This window comes from Dasypus novemcinctus, chromosome 21 (genome assembly GCF_030445035.2).
Source record: "Dasypus novemcinctus isolate mDasNov1 chromosome 21, mDasNov1.1.hap2, whole genome shotgun sequence".
In the NCBI taxonomy this organism is placed as follows: Eukaryota; Metazoa; Chordata; class Mammalia; order Cingulata; family Dasypodidae; genus Dasypus; species Dasypus novemcinctus.
In genome coordinates this window covers 64,730,586-64,745,387 of record NC_080693.1, presented here as the reverse complement: position 1 = coordinate 64,745,387, position 14,802 = coordinate 64,730,586, and the positions used below count along the sequence as shown (strand labels likewise).

The following is a 14,802-nucleotide window of genomic DNA, read 5'->3' as shown; positions in this document are numbered from 1 at the left end:
GGCAGGAATAGGGGCCATCTTCAAATTCAACCCCAAGGGAAAGGCACTCTTCATGCCAAAGAAATTAAAGCCCCCGCCCATTGCTGCTGAACCCCAAGACTTCTGACCGTGGCAGCGGAGACACAACCAGGGAAGACAGAACGAAATGGTACAGAAACGGAGCACTCTGGGTAGAGAGACAGACAGGTGTAGCGTCTCACCGTCACAGCCAACGTGTACAACAGACAACAGTGAGGCCAAACCTGTCGGGGAGATTAAACCCTCGGTGCGAGCACGGGGTGGAGGCTCCAGTGCAGGGCCTCACAGCGGGAAGCACCGTGTGCAGCCACATAACCCGGGGGCCTGGAAGGTGCCCCATTGTGTGACGGCACCCAGTTGCGGGAGATGGGGTCCTGGGAGCGGAACCCATGGCAGCGTCTTTGCAGTTCTCAGGTGAACGATCCGTGCTGGATCAGTGCTTCCCAACAAACCCTCGTGCTAACTCGGTCGAGCCCTAAGTTTGGAGAGCCGCTCTGGAAATCGGTGTCCCTGCATTCAGGCGGCCGGGCGGTGAATGTTTACCAAGCACTTAGTATGTCCCGGGAACGGTGCCCAGAGTCCACGGCTGCCAGCATGTCCACACGTGGTGCCTCTCTGACGGTGACACCAGACCTAGGGGATCGAAGGGAACATTTTTGGCAATTCGGGTCAAAATGCCGATGGCCCGAGTGCCAGCACCGGGTGAGCAGTCCTCTCTGACACAGATGCCCCGAATGGTGTGCAGCGTGCCCCTCGGGCCACCCCCACCAGCCCGCCTCTGGAACTTCCTCGGTCCTTCCTCTGGGGCACGTGGCAGGTGGAGGGTGGACCACCGTTCAACCCCTTCCTCGTCCATGTTTCTGCTTGGGAGGCTTGGGGGTGGGGAGAGCATCTCCAAAGCTTTCTGTTGACCAGTCTGCCCGTGAGCCAATATCCGTAGACCGTTTGCTCAGCGTCAGGCCTGCGTGAAGCACTGTCGTATAGTAGACGCCCAATAAATATTTGTGGGCTTTCGGAGATATAAACCGTACGAGCCTACCTGGGCAGAAAGCCAACTCCCGTCTCCAAGTACTTCCAGACATTTTCCGTTGCAGGGATTGTCCAGGGAGAGGGGGCCGTGGGGTATGGGCTGGGGCCCCCAGGGGAGGGGAGGGGCCCTGGGCTTTCTGCACGGAGCTCCAACACGCCGGGCACGTGCCAAGGGTATCCCGCCCTGTTCGTTTCCCGGGAAAAGCACGCCAGCAAAAGGCCCTGGGAAGCGCAGCCTCCCTACCCAGCCCAGGCTTCCCTCCTTCTCACTCAGCTCTGTCTGCTGAAGTGACCTGGATCTGCCATCCTTGCGACCCATCTGAGGGGTCCCAAACCTCATCGTTGGGAGCTGATGGATCACGTCTTCCCGGTCAGGGGCCCACGCCTGGACAGACCCATCTCCACGCAGCCACCCTCGGTTATAAATACCTAGAGAGCGCAATACCAAATAATTGCGGGGCATATTTCACCCTGCCTGTTGAACACATTGCAAGAAAGGAATTGATCCCTGCTGTTTCATTTATTAGATGGTGTAATACCACAAAAATCGTTTCCACAATATCCCAAACTAAATCATTTATTCTTGACAAAAATCCAATAAAGAGCTCAATCCTTCTCCATAGGCAGATAAAGCACAGATTAATGAGGCTGCCTAGATCAAAAAATGCTGGGAAAATGAAAGCGCGCTGGAGAGAGAAGGTGCCTTCCTCCTCCTCACTTCCCCAAGGCTGCCTTAGCTCAGGGTTTTATTACAAAAAGCTGCCTAAGTATTACAGGCTAATCCGTAAATCCCAGCCTAGTAAAATATGTGACGGATTTGTAAATTGTGCCCTTTACAAATCTGATTGAACTTTTTGTGTGTGTGTGTGCCTTGACTTTTGCCTATCTCCCTTCCCTCTTCTTCTCACCTTTCCCTGCATCACCAGGTCTCCAGCTGCCCAGGGCACTCCAATCCCCACCTCAGTTACGGAGGCTGGGATTGCTGGTGGCACAGGGGCCTGCAGAAACCATCAGCTTCTCTTGTTTCTGGTCTGCGAGTAGATCAGATTCAACCCGGGTCAAAGCCAGGAGTGGCCACCATCAGCGGCGTGGGGAAGGTTTGCAACGAAGCATGACCCTGTGAAGGACCGATGGGCGTTTCTATATTGTTTCCAGAGGACAGAGAAATGAGAGGATCTCCCTGGAGAGTTCCAGGACGTGGCTGAGAGGGCTGGAGGGCCCGGCAAGCAGCTCTCGTCCAGCTCGCTGACGCGAGCCTTACCCTACCTTAAAGCACCCACGGCAGAGAGCCCTCTGCTCTCCCCTTGGTGTGCATCCCGACTCGGGCGTCCAACTTCCTCAGCATGCCCTGGACCCTGGGGGTCCCTGGAGCGCAGGACTTCCCGTACGAATGCAGGAGCTGACCCAGATGCCCTGCAGCCGCCACCTAAAAGCCCTGCTCCACCGTCGCTGCGCAAGCAGCTGAGTACGTGGGCCGCCGTCAGCCTTCCCTGCCTTAAACCACTTCCCTTGCCACTGCAGAAAAGCCTCTGGTCAAGAACTTCTGCTTTGGAGGCCTTTAGGATCTGTCACTTATGATTTGTGGGACACTAGCAAGTTACGTACCCTGTCCCAGCCTCCCATGAAAAATGGGGATAGTAATTCCTTCTTCATAAGATCATAAAGAGAAATAGAGAGGTAATGCAAATGAAGCCCTGAAGAGGTGTCAGGCATACAGTAAGCTCACGGCAATATTATTATTAACGTTGTCAGCATCGTCTTCATCAGGTGAACACATCTCCTTAAGAAAGGCTGCAGGAAAAAGAGGCTGAGAACGGGGAGAGCCTCCCCTGGAAGCTGGGGCGATGACACCGTTTCCTCGCAAGCCGGCTGTAGGCCCAGCCCTTGCCCCGGCAAATGGCGCTGCGGCCGAAGGCCAGGCGGGAGCCTTTAAAGGAGCTGGAGGTCAGAGGCTGGAGCCGATAGAGGCCTGGGGACTCGCTCTTCCCGCGCGCTGCGGTGTCCTTGTAGTTTCTGATCCTGTGGGGCTGCACCCCAGCACCCCAGGAAATGGCTGCTTCCCCTTCTTACAGCTTTTCAAAGGCAGAGGAAAGAGGCGCTGGGATGGTGGCCCTGGCAGCTCCCACACGGGCCCCCTCTCCCCTCCCTGCCCCGCCACTGCCTGCTCAGGATGGAGACGAGGCTGGGGCCGACCAGGAGAGGGCGAGCTCCTGGGGCGGCCATCTGGAACGGTGCTTTCCGGTTGAAAAGAAGTGCGATGAAAAGCCCGGCTGGAGAACTGAGGACTAGAGCTGCTGCCTCCAATCCCTGCTCATTCGCCTCACTCTCCCTGCCTACATGTGTCCAGAATATTCCAGAGCGATGACTTGGGACGCGCTTACGCGCTTTCGGCTGCCCCCCTCCATCTTCCCGCAGGAGGAAGGTGCCTCTGGGGTGAGAAGCGGAGGGCTCAGTCCAGGCCCCCCCAGGCTCCCTGAGAGTGAGGACAGTGCATGGGCCCTCTGCAGACCCCAGGATGTTCAGAGGGGATGAGAGCCTCTTGGTCCGGCCCCTGCAAGAACCCTAGAAATCCAAGCTCTCAGGGTGGGGAGGGGGAAGGGCAGGAAACAAGGGCAGAGGCTGCAGTGAGCCTGGCAATGCAGGCAGCTTAAAGAGCTCCTGGTGGATAAAGCATTGTTCTCCCAAGAACCTTCTAGTGGGACTCCCGTCTGTGGGCTCTCTGAAAGCAGGGGGTAGCCCATGTGACTCCGGCTGTTCCCAGAGCCTGTGTCTGCCCTTTTGTCCTCTGAACAGCCAGTCGGCCGCTCTCCACTTCCCTCATTAACCTTTTATCCCTCTATTTCCTGCTGAGGTTTAATCCTATTTCCTGCTTTCTGGGCATTTAGCTCAGCAACCAGGGAGCCACTCAACTGCACCTTTCCCGCTCCGCAGGATGGCGGCCGGGGACTCTGAGAACAGCCCCCAGGGCCGTCGCCCGGGCTCAGGCCTCCCAACGGGTCCTCCCTGCCCTCGACTCTGGGCATTAAGATGCAATGATTTGGGTTATGTTGTTTTCTAAAACTTGGTATTGTGGCGACATGAACAATGTAAAATTGCCCATCTTGAAAGAAGAATGATATCCTCTCAAGCGCATCATTCAGTGCTGTTAATTACACTCCCAAAGTTGCTACCATCCCCACCTCACGCCTGCACGCTCACATTATGCAGATACGTGCCCAGACAGGGAGTCACAGACTTCACTGCACGAGTCCCCACCCAGGTCCCCGACAGACAAGCAGCCTGCGCCGCCACTACCAAAGCTGGCCCACAACACGGGGCCTCCCTCCAGGCCCCCCCCAGGGAGCACCCGCGGGCACCCAGGAGGTGACAAGTGAGGGGTGGAGCCACCCACCTGGTGCCAGGGCACGGGTTTCAGGAACTTCCTATTCGCTGGACTCCTCCAGTTCCACAGTCTCTGGTCCTGCTCGATTTTGTCTTCTCATTGCACCTGCCCAGGCGGCAGGGCTGCAGGCAGTTTTGATAAATGGATGGAAAGGTTTGTCTAGTTTTGCTGAAGCTTCTATAAGTGCTTCTTTATCTTCCAGTGAAATTATATTTCCCAACTTTCTCCGGTGGTTTCTCTCTCCTGGGGACTGCTCCCTGCCCACTTACCAGCTCTCCTGCACCCTCCTCCTCCGTCTCCTGCACGCACACACAGAGGTGCACATACTCACGTGTTCGCAGGCAGCCACACACATGCTCGCTCAGGGCCCTGACACGTAAGAACAAGTGCGCGTGAGCACGCCCACTGGCGGGAAGCACACACGGCTCTCGTGCACAGAGCCACACACCCTCGTGTGCACACACACGGGTTGGCACTCGAGCCTGACAAGCCCAGGAACGGGACATCCTCTGGCTTTCCGAGCCCATCCGGTCTCTAGGTTGTGAACCCCTGGCCCCGAGGGAGGGCTGCAGAGACCAGTGGTCACCACGGGGCACACAGGGTGGGGGATGGGCAGCCGCCGAGACCGGAAGTGGGGCGCCCCCGGGGTCCCCACCTGAGGCCCCAGGAGGCTCACAGCAGCCTCCAGCCTCCCGTCCTTCCTCACCGGCCTGCCCCGTGCTGGCGGCCCCAGCGGGCCAGCTGCAGGCTTCATCCCAGCCCACATCTGAAACAGCTCAGGAGCCGGCCTGGCCGCCAGCCGGTTCCATAAATAACTCGGCCCTGGCTCCTGGCCCGCCTCTGATGTCATTGGCCCCTGGCCCAACCAGTGAGGTCACAGGCTTCCCTTCCCTGGGCACAAGACCCTCATGACAAGGCTGTCTGCACCCCATCCTGTTCAACCCTCCAGGCAGTCACTGCAGGTTCTCCTCCATCTGGGACGGGCGGTGTGGCAGAGCCAGATGGCAGCCTTCCCCCGTCCCTGTTGTCACTTACCAAACAGCCTCCCAACTTTTCCATTTTCCATTCTCCCCAGTGCCGTGACGTCGTTTCCAGGTGACAGCAGACGGATGAGCTGTGAGGGTGTGGTGGTGAGGAGCCCAACCCAGGTCCAAATCCCAGCCGCCCCCACTGACTAGCTGTGTGACCTTGGACAAGTTGCTGAACCTCTCTTTGCCTCCATTGTCTCATCTTTAAAATGGAGGTAATAGGACTTATCTCAAGAGTTGTAGGGAGGCGTCCCGGGGCTCATCAGAGAAAACCCAGAGTGAGCACTGCATACGTGGGTTCTGTGAGCGCATTTCCACGTGCACAGGTAAGAGGGAGCTCTGTGCATGTTGGGGAGAAGGGGAGGGACTCTGGGCTACCCTAGCACTTTCCTCCAAACTCACACTGTTTGTCAGAAGCCACCATGTGTGGGGCCATTTCTATTCATGTAAATACTCAGAACAGTCCTCTCCGAGGAAAGTGAACAGAGAGGTTTAGCAACTCCCCAAGACAGCAGAGTTTACAAGTAGTGGAAGCAGAATTCACAGCCCCCGGGTCTGGTTCTGAGTCCATGTTCTTCACTGCTGTGCCTCACCCCATCACTAGTGCAATTCCTGGTACCCCCAAAAGACAAAGAGTCTCTTGAGAGTCGGGACCCCAACGATAAAGTCCCCACAGCACGCAGCCAGTTCCTGGCGCCCCAGAGAACTCCATAAAGGAGGTCGAATGAGCTCAACGTTGATTATTGGCTCCTTGACTTTGAACTCCAGGGCCATGGCTGCCCCCCACACACACACTTCCCACCCCCCACACACACACTTCCCACCCCCCCCACACCTCCAACCCCCCACTCCGCCCGTCTCCTCTCACACCTCCCGCGCCTCCCCAGGGCCTTTTCTGTGCCTGTTTAAAACTCAGTTACTGTCACGCGACCTCTGTCTGCTGGGAATTAATTCCCCAGGTTCCCACTGCATAAAAACTCAACTCTCTTTTTATGGTCTCTACATGCTTTGCCCTTTCCTTTTTATTCAGGTCCCGCCGCACTTCTGGGGAATAAATAAATGCAGTGTAACTTTTATCAGCCTAAACGTGCTCCTGCACTCCCTTGAGCCTGGAGCTTCTAGAACTGGGGCCTCAGCTGGGAGCCAGCAAGGTGGGGGACCTCGGGGCGACTGTGTCCGCTGGACCCTAGAGCTCTCTGTTCTGGGGCCCCGGCTCTGCTCCAGCCAGACGTGGTTCCTTGTGTGGTCCTCAGCACATCCTCCTGCCACAAGCTCCTTCCAGAAGCTGCCAAGGGCCGCCTCTTGTACCCCCACCCCCAGTCTTTCCAACCAACTCCATGACGGCGACGACAATTCGCAGCCCCAGGAAGGACGTCTACTGGGTTTCCATAGCCAGTCAGTCGCATCCCTGAGAGAGGCTGGGCCGGGGCAAGGGTCCCGGGAATCAGGCTGCTGGATCCCCACCCACCCAGGGAAAGGACCCGAGAGGATTTCCATCGGGCTCCCAGACCGTGTCCTGAGGTTCCCAGGGTAGCCCCCGAGGGAGCAGATGGTCTAGGGCCACCCCAGGGAAGTGAGGCTCCTCCATTTCCTAAAATCAGGCAGAAACTGGGCAATCCCGGCACGTTCACCGTGCTGGTAGCACACTCCCGCCTCCTCCCGTCCCTTCCTGCAGGTGGGACCCGGGCTCAGTGTCCTTGCCTGCTAACTTGACAACAAAGGCCGGGATCGCTGCCCGTGTTCTCACGGGAAGACGCATGCCGATCCGTGTGTGCCCATCCTCTGTTGGAAGGGGGTGCTCCCGTCTGCACGGGGCAGGCTTGCTGAGCACCCCTGCCAGTCCCACTCCCATTTGTCAGAGCTGTCCCTCTGTCTGTCCCTCTCTCTGTCTCCCTCTCAATTCCCTATATAGTAAATGATGGTTAACTACCAAGAGATAAGGGCTTCTTTCCCTTCCTTTCTAGAATCCTTATGTCCAAATCCCAGCAGGAAAAGCCACCCTGAAAGGGTCCTAGTCCTTTTGCCCACCTTGACCTGGATCAGGAAGGACCCCTCTGGCCTGCTGTACCCACCCTCAAAGCAGGAACTTCTTCCTTGCAGCCAGCCTACCTCCCCTGAGCCGCCTTTGATGAGTCCAGTGATTGCTTGGGGCGAGCCTTCATTTCCTCCCTTGGAAATTGTGGAGAGAAGATATTTGGAGGGTAGGTCCTTGGTTTGGCAAATAAAACTCAAGAATGTCCAGTTAAATTAAATAACAAGCAATTTTTTTTTTTACTGTATAAGTATATCCCATGCAACCTCTGGGATATATGTCCATGACAATGTTTTCTCACTGTTTATCTGATATTCACATTTCATTGGGTGCCCTGTAGTGCATCTGGCAACCCTAGCTCTCGGCTGCAGCTCGGGCTTCCAGGAGTGGGGGTGGGGGCGGGGGGACTGGGGGTTATCTGCTAGGGACGACGGTTGTGCCCTTCACCACACCCACCGATGACTGCCGAACGTCTTTGCAGTAGGACAGGGACGCACTGTGTGCTCGAGGATGGACCGGACAGGGTGGTCCAGCTCCCCCCTCCCGGGGAAGGATGGAGCCTTCCCTTCCTGGCCTGGAAGCCTTTGGCAGCCTGTGCTCCTTCTCTTTTGCCAACATAAAAGGACCCAGCATCCCTCTCGGGGCCTCGTGGGCTCCCGTCTCCTGTTGTGAGTTAGTCGCCATGTGTGTGTTTGGCTGCAGGGCTGGCGCTTTTGGGGGGCGAGTCGTGTCATTTTCAAGCACGCCTTTGAAGTCCAAACGCTCTCCCGGCCGCTGCCTCTCTCGGAGAGCGCTTGGCGGCAGAAACTTGTGCTTAGGATGTTTCTATATCTGGAGCCTTCCCAAATGCTACACCCCCGTCCTGCTCCTCCCCACCCTCCCCAAAAAAGTTCCTGGAGATGGGAGCAGCTCTATCTGAGATAATTGCTTAATTAGGGGAAAATTACTTGAATTTCTGCAGCGGCGGCGGCGGCAGCCTCGGTGCTGTTCTGACTCTCTAAGCCTGTAAAACCCAGCTCCTTAGAAAGGAGATCATGCCCACTCAACACCCACTCCCGCTTCTCCCGGGCGCAGGAAGAGCACCTGCGCTGGACGCCGCTGGAGCGGCCGGGGCCGGGCGCGCGCCCCCCACGCGTTGGCACCGCCGCCTTCTCCACTGGGCTGCGAGACGCGGGTGAGCTGGCAATTTTAAGAACGACCCGGCATCCGCACAGCTCTGTGTGTCGGGGCCAGAGGGCAGATCTCTCGGCTCTACAGGCCGTGGTCGGGCTGCAGCCGCTCAGCTCTGCCGCGGGGGCCTGCTCTCTGTTTTGGATTCAGGGGAGAGTTCTTGCAGGAAGGTTTTCAGGTTCTCAGGGTTCTATTTCCTTATCCTCCCCGCACTGCCACTGTCCTCCCTTCCCTGTGCCTCTGGGGCCCACGGACTGTTCCGAAGGGCACAAAGGAAGAGAGTGGAAAGCCACAGGGTGGACTTGGCAGTCTGGCAGCGTCTCGGGGCGCCTGCATCACCCTCGAGCATTGCCCCTGCCTGTCGTGAAGCCTGCATGGGGCAAGCTCCGGGCCCCTCCTTGTTCATTCTCCTTCTAGGCTGCCCCCCGCCCCTGCCTTCTGCATCTCCCAGCAGGAAACCCTGTCATCTCCTCTGTGAGCCCAGGAGGCCTCCTCCAAAGCCGCAGAGGGCTCAGGCGAGGCTGCCGAGAGGAGCGGCCCACGGAACGCGAGTGGTCTCCAGAGGCAGGACGTCCAGGCTCCCGCTGGTGCCGGAAGAGGTGCCCTCTGCCCACGGGCGGGGCTGCTGCCCGACAGGGCTGACGCGAGCCGGGTCGGGGAGGGCCGGGCCCTCCTGCAGCAGCGAGGGTGAGCAGGAGCGCGCCCAGCACAGAGCGCGCCGGCGCTGGGCTGGGGTGGGAAAGCTGGAGAAGGGTCCAGGGCCCAGAGGCTTGGGGTGGGGTAGCCGGCCCAGAGCAGGCGCGGCGCTGCACTCTCAGGAGCTCTGGAAGGAGCTCTAAGCAGGAATAAAACGCTGGGTGGGAGTTCTGGAAAGGAGATGGGCAAACGGCCCGGCCTCGGGCAGCGCTGCGCGCACGGCGTGAATCCAGCGATGGGTACTTGCAATATTGTGAGTGATGCAGTCTCGACACCAGCTTCCCTCAAGTCACAGCGAAATATTGGTGCACTTTAAATAACCAGTGAGTGAGGGTGTTTTCACCAAATGCAATGACGTGCCTCACTGATGAGAGGGGATATCGATGTGGGAGGAGCGGCCGTGGGGGGTGGGCAGTGGGGTAATGGGAACCTCTTGTGTTTTTTAATGTAACGTTTTGTATGATCCATTAATCTTTAAAAAAATAGACAATAAAAAAAGAGTGAAAAAAAAAAAGGGAAAAAACAACCACTGAGTGGATCAGCCTGGCACAAACGCCGTGGAGGAAAAGGGAGTAGCACTGAGGTCCAGGGACAAGGCCCTGGGGGGCGCAGGGGGCACCAGGAAGCCGGAGACGCTGTGTGGGGCTGCCCTGGGCCCCGTTCCTGAAAGCTCCTTGCCACCCATCCTGGGCTCTGTTTGCTCGCTCAGTCTCCCCCGCAGCCCCCTTGCCTGCTCCTGGCTGCCGCCCAAGCGAGTGAAGGCCACCGCCGACTGCTCTGCCCGTGACCGGCTCGCCCACCTGTCCTAGGGAATGTCGCCCTTCCTGGAGAAGCAGGCCAGTGCCCAGGCTTTGAGACTTCGTGGCCGGGTCGAAGCAGGGTCCTGTAAGGAGGGTCCCGTCAGGAAGCCCCCACTCTGATGCTTTCTGACCTGGGCTACAATCAGGGACAGGCGGCCAGTGTTTTAACTGGGCTGGAGCATCGCCAGCCACGGTGACTCGGTGGTTCTCCCGCCTGGGCTATTTTGGGTGTGATCTGTTTGACTCACAGCCCTCGCAGTCTCCTGGCCTTCAAAGCCAGGCCCACCTGTGGCCGCAAGAACCTCCCGGACCTGGGATCTAGCTGTCTAAAGGTAGAGGGGTGCATGCGTCCGTGCATGCTGCCCACCAACCCTGCAAGCCGAGCTGGGGCTGGGACCTGAGCCCCAAAGGGCGGCCCCTGGCCTCCGTCCCCTGGGACTTGCCCCACCTGGCTACACCTTTCCCATTTCTCTGCCTTGTGCCTCTGCTCCTCCGGCTCAGATCAGGTCATGATTCTGCTGCCCGCTCCCCACCTGGGGGCGCTGGGGCCCCCCCCGTGCTGCCTTTCTGTCCGGCCCCCCGGGCACTCCCAGGCCTGTCTCCTCCTCATCTCACGTCCTTCTACCCCTTCTTTCTGACTGGTCTCCTTGCTTCCAGCTCCTTTCTCTAACACCGTGGACCTGGTCCTCAAAGGGGGGTCCCTGTTTCAGCAGCATCAGCATCACCTGGGAGCTTGTTAGAAATGCAGATTCTCAGGCCCCATCCAACCCACCGAATCAGAAGCTCTGGGGACGGGGTTCAGCAATCTGTGCTTTTTAAAAACAGTCTTCTGGGTGGTTCTGACACCCTCTAGGTTGGGAACCAACTGCTGTGCCCAGCTCATCCTCCCTGCAGCTTCCAGAAGGCCCTTCCTAAAACCCAGCCCAAGTCCTATTGCCCTCCTGCTTATCAACAGTGCAGGACCCTCTCTTGCCCTCAGACTTAACTTTCAACTTTTTTGGCACAAGATTTGAGGTCCTTCTGCATGGGGCCCAAACTTTCCTTCCCAGCCTCTTCCCCTGTGCAGCCCTCTCCACCCAGCCCTCTGCTGCACTGGGCAACACTCCTTGCCCACAGAAGGTGGTGTGAATGCTGCTTCTCTGGAGCAGCCCCCACCCTCCTCTTGCTCCTGGAGCATCTAGCCACCCCCTGCAGTGCTCTGAGCCCCTGGCACCATCCAATGACTCCCTACCTGCCTAGAACAGCAGCCACCTGCCTGGACGCTTAGGGCCCCCTGGGATCTCTCTTGACCCCTCACTTACCTTTGAGGGTCCACCTGGCCAAGTCACCTCCAGCCTTGCCATTCTGCAGCCAATCAGGAAAGAGGAAGCGTGAGGGAGAGGGCCTTGTGGGGGACCATTGGGAGGGGGCCATTGGAAGGGGGACAGTCTGTTCCTATCACGGGGAGAGGGGACAACAGCCAATCCTTTGGGGCCCTTTGAACGGTACAGTCATTTCCAGCAAACATGAACCTTTGACCTGCATGTGCCAAGCCAGCTGCCCCTCCTCCTGTCACTAGACTTAAGGCTGTAGGAGAAGTTTTGGGGGAGCTTTTTTTTTTTGGCTGTGTTGTTTTTTTTGCACTGGATTTACCTCCCTAATTATGTCTGCTTACACCAATATTAAAATGAGTTTGTGTTCCCTAGACACACGGCAACTCATAAACAGCAAGGCAATCCAGAGGATCCAGAGCTGGTTGGCTAGAAGACACAGCCCGTGCCTCCACTCGCAAAACCATCAATCCCCAGGTAGGTAATCAAAGGTTGTAATGATTTTTTCAGGGGTGCCTTAGGGACCTCATTGACTTGTAGGGGGTATTTTAGGCTGGTCAACCAACTCACTCCTCAGGCGTGTTTTGTGAACGGGTGGAGACACCGTGTACCCCACCCAGCCCTTTTGTGGTGGGGATGTTAAGGGGGCTCCGCAGTTCTCTCTGGGCTGTCCCTGAGGATGTGGCGCACACCCCTCTGAGCGCCAAAGCCCCCCCAAGAGCACCACGCGCTGCCAGGCCCTCCCAGGGAGCCCCTCCCGTGTCCTTCAAGCTCCAGCTTCTGGACCATCAGAGCGTGGCAAAGGGGACGTCTGTTCACTGCTGTGACCTCCGCCCTTGGCCATGGGAGCACTTCGCTGCCTTGCTCTGGATCTCAGCCAGGGTCATACCCACCACCGAGCCCAGGCCAGCGGAGCCCCCAGGGCTCCTTCTGCAAGCGGAACCAGTGGGCCCGGCTTCCTCATGCCTTTCGCAGCTTCCCTCTCATTTGCCTTCCTCGAGACTCCCCAGATCCCCTTCTGGGACTGCGTGATGGAGACCCGCTCCCTCCTTTCGCCCTGACCCTTCAGCTCGGGTCACCTAGCAACCTTGATGGACAGCCCGCCTGGCCAATCACCTGTGGCTGCCGACATCCACAGAAAATCCAGTGCACACCACCCCCCCCCAACACCACCCGGCTCTTCCCCAGCCCCCCTGCAGAGGCAGGCAGAGTGACCTGAGGCCAGCCCTTCTCACCTCTCCCTTTGCTCCCCATCCGAGGCCCATTCTGTGGCTTAATCTGTGACATTTAACATAAATAGTTTTCTATTCCCAGCTGACCTTTAATGGCTTTTATCATCAGCTGTGGCTCCTGGCAGCCGTACAAGCGCTGCTGTCTGCTGCCTCAGTCTGTTCCAGCGGAATACTCAAGGAGGCCGCCTGGCTTGGGCCACGTGCAGCCAGGCGGCCCCCGGAGGTGTCGGCCGAGCCTCCAGCCTGCCACTCTTTGCCTGGAAATATCATTACGTGTTTCAGTTAGAATTAGCGGGGAAGCCAGTTATTAAGTGGTTAGTTATTATGGTAATGGAGACACTCCACATTAACTGGGGTGCGCCGCCCTCACCTCCCTCTAATGGCCACCTTTTAACCCCCCAACCCCTCCCCGTGCTTCGCTGGAAGAGCAGCAGAGCAGCAACGGAAGGCAGGGAGCCCGAAAGAAGGCCCGGCACCTTCCGCAGGAGATGATGTGCCGTCACGGCAAGAACGAGCCCTCCGCTCAGCCGTGCCTGCAGCCCCCACCCACGGAAGAAGTCACTGCACAATGTCCATCGCCCTCCCCACACGCGGGGTGGGGGGGGTTGCCGCCACCACAGAAAGGATTTGAGAGGACTCCTGTGGACATTGGGATTTGGGCGAGGGCCCTGCAGAGACAGAGGGTGCAGGACCCCCAGGCTGGAGGCAGGGGGCTGCTCTTTGGTCCCTTCCAGCTTGGTGACCTTGGGCAAGTCTCCTGCCTGGCTCTTCCCTGTGTGGGGAGGGGCTTCCCAGCCATTCCTCTGCCCAGCGTGCCCGGGGACATGGCATCGGGCGGATGGGGCTCACTGCTACGGCAGCTCTGCAGCCCAGGCACCTCAGGGTCGGGGGGGTCTCAGATGCGCCTTCCAGCCCCGGCTTTCCAACTTGACTTTGCAGCCCCCTGCCCTCCTCCTTCCTTCCCTGGCCTGGCTTTAGCAGGTTGAGCCCCTCAGCCTGGGCCCAGCAGTTTGAGGAGGTCCCCAGGCCACTGAGCCTCAGTTTCCACCTGAGGATTAATAAGCAAGGGAAGCACAGGGCTTGCAAGCAGCCAGGGCTCAGCCAGGGGTCTTATGATTAACATCATTATTTTAAAGACCCCCAGAGGGAAAGGATAGAAAAGGCCCACGGTGGCTTCTTTCTCCTTGTGATCTGCTGGGTACTTAAGGAAGGGCAGGAGAAGAGAAGTGGAGAGCAAACAGGAGAGGGGGAGAGGCAGAACAGGGTGGAGGCTGTGGGAACAGCCGAGAACAGAAAGCAAACAAGGAGAGCAAGAGGGAGGCAGCGGGAGGAAGTCACCTGGCCGTGCGCGTTACCTGCTTGTGCAGTGAGGGGCCGTGAGGGGGCGGGAGGGGAGGTGGGTAATTTGTTTTCTTCTGCTCAGCAATGCCAACAAAGGAAGGAAATGAATGCCAGGCACCCAGACCAGGCAGCCGAGATAGACGGCTAGCGCGCATGTAGGTAAAGAAGGCTCAGGCAGGCGCGTGGCCCCGAGAAAATTATCTTTCTAACCACTACCTTGGAACCATAAATCGCCTCCACGCAGCGGCTCTTCTTGGGGGCGGGGCTGCTGAAGAGCCACTTGGTTTGATTCCTTTAATCTTTGGAAACCGCCTGTCGAGGAGGAGTGTGTAATTAGGGCGCAGTGTGCTTTCCCGGGGGCCCCAGCCGCTCACAAGACGAGAGTGTGCACTGCTGGGCCAGGCGGGGCCGCCTCGTAATTGGTTGATTTGCGTCTCTCGGAGTCTGTCCTGTTTTTCTAGGGATGAGGTGACCACATATTCCTCTGTGGGGACCACCGATCACACGCTTCCTGGGGCGTGTCCCCCTGGAGGCGCTGGGGAAATGGGGCAGGTGGGATGTCGGCCACCTGCCCCCCAGCACGCTGGCCCCCAGCTGGCCTCTGGCTGTGCCCTGAGGTCCCCCTAACCTGGCCATCCCCAGGCACAACAACCTGCCTGCTCGGACATCCGCACCCCCGTCCCAGGTCCCTGCGCCTTGCTCTAAAGAGCCAGCCACGGGGACGTTCCCCCTCCCAGGAGCACGAGCAGCAAGCTGTACTTGCC

General features: G+C 58.3%; 2 long non-coding RNA genes across 3 annotated transcripts in view; both read right to left on the bottom strand.

The window, feature by feature from the left end:
- LOC131275064 (uncharacterized) overlaps nucleotides 1-14,802 on the bottom strand; it is a 360,126-nt gene that overhangs the window by 65,061 nt on the left and 280,263 nt on the right. The gene's annotated exons all lie outside the window — the stretch shown is intronic.
- LOC139437170 (uncharacterized) lies at nucleotides 12,763-14,399 on the bottom strand. The gene is made up of 2 exons (XR_011646913.1): nucleotides 14,255-14,399; nucleotides 12,763-12,954 (listed from the first exon to the last, which is right to left on the bottom strand). It is a non-coding gene; the product is annotated as an uncharacterized lncRNA (long non-coding RNA).